The sequence below is a fragment of the Mastomys coucha genome, unplaced genomic scaffold (genome assembly GCF_008632895.1).
Source record: "Mastomys coucha isolate ucsf_1 unplaced genomic scaffold, UCSF_Mcou_1 pScaffold3, whole genome shotgun sequence".
Classification (NCBI taxonomy): domain Eukaryota; kingdom Metazoa; phylum Chordata; class Mammalia; order Rodentia; family Muridae; genus Mastomys; species Mastomys coucha.
In genome coordinates, this window is record NW_022196909.1 from 60933868 (window position 1) to 60935516 (window position 1649).

Sequence of the window (1649 nt, forward strand, 5' to 3'; positions counted from 1 at the left end):
AAAAAAAAAAAAAAAGGAAAAGAAAGAAAGAAAAGAAAAGGAAGAAAGAAAAGAAAATCAAACCTTGAGCTCTGCAATACAGTTCCTCCCCCCAGGAAGTCAATTTTTACTGTTTTTGGAGGGAAGGGAGAGCCTTCACATGGTGGCCCCGACAAGCATCTTCACTCGTGCCTGGTTTTACAGGTATTAGACTCGAGGCCCAGTTTTCAGTTCCCATTCTTTAAAACTGTCACCTCTTTCGGAAAGCCTAAAGTTTGAGGCTCCCTTCTTATTTTTTTTTTTTTTAATTTGGTTTTTCGAGACAGGGTTTCTCTGTGTAGCCCTGGCTATCCTGGAATTCACTCCGTAGACAAGGCTGGCCTCGAACTCAGAAATCTGCCTGCCTCTGCCTCCCAAGTGCTGGGATTAAAGGCGTGCGCCACCACTGCCCGGCTGATGCTCTCTTTACTCGATGGCTCTAACTAGTTGCAGAGAACTTTATTACAAATACCACGTATCATAATTATTTATTAGTTTATTTTATGTGTATGTGCCCATGTCTATGTATGTGCACTATGTACATGCAGGAGCTTGCAGAGGTCAGAAAAGGGTATTGCATCACTGGGAACTGGACTTAGAGGCAGTTGAGAGCCACCATGTGGGTCCTGGGAGCTGACCTTGTGTCCTCTACAAGGGCAGCAAATGTTCTTAACCAGTGAGCACCTCTCCAGGTCCATAATTATTGCTTACTTACTGTGTCCCTTTACCCTAATGTTTCCTCAAGTCAAAGAGCCTGTTTTGATGTTCTGTAGCAGGTGCACAGCCCACAATAGTGATTAGATAACAGGTTTTCCTGGGGCATGCTAAGCATATTGATGCCTCCGCATCTTCCTGCTTTCTGTTTCCTGTGATTGGAATACTGTCCTTCTAGGTGGTCACCAACAGGTGTGTTCCTGTTCAAATGGCATCACGTCAAAGAAGTCTTCTGGGGTCATTCAGCGTCCCGGTCGCTCCCCCTAACTGTGCTTCATTAAACATCTACTTACATGGAGGCTAGTATTATCTGACATCATATTAAATATTTCTTTCTTTATTGACCATCTGTCCTACTATCATGAAAACTCCAGAATTTTTTTCTCATTCAGCACAGTGCCCTCAGTGTCTAAATTGTTTGTTCAAAGTAGGTACTCAATAAACATTTGTTATTCAATAAGTGATCTGGAAGTGAGTGTCTGAAAGATTCTGGAATATAGTAGTTGGAAAGAAGAGTTGAAAATACAGTAAAATAAGAAAAGTCATGACCTCGCCCCAACCCCGACCCCAAGACACCACTGGGCCCTGGCAGAAATAATGACAAGGCTAAGCCTAGATTCAACAAAGGAGAACCTGAGAGGGGAGTCAGCTGGAGTTCTGCCTCTGTCCTCAGGGAGCACAGCCCTTTTGAAAAGACTCCAGGACAAGAAGCCAGGTAAAGAAAACAGGGAGGACTCATGGCCAACAAGTTTGCTCGGACCTAAAGACATCTATCTACCCCAAGCCCAGGCCCTGCTTGACCAGATGGTTCCGGAAAAGCCTTAGCATCTGTCCCTCCATAAATTATCCAGTTCTCCTTCCTCCAGTCCTCTCTGGTGACAGCCGGAACAATCGTCCAGGAATTCCATCTGCTACTC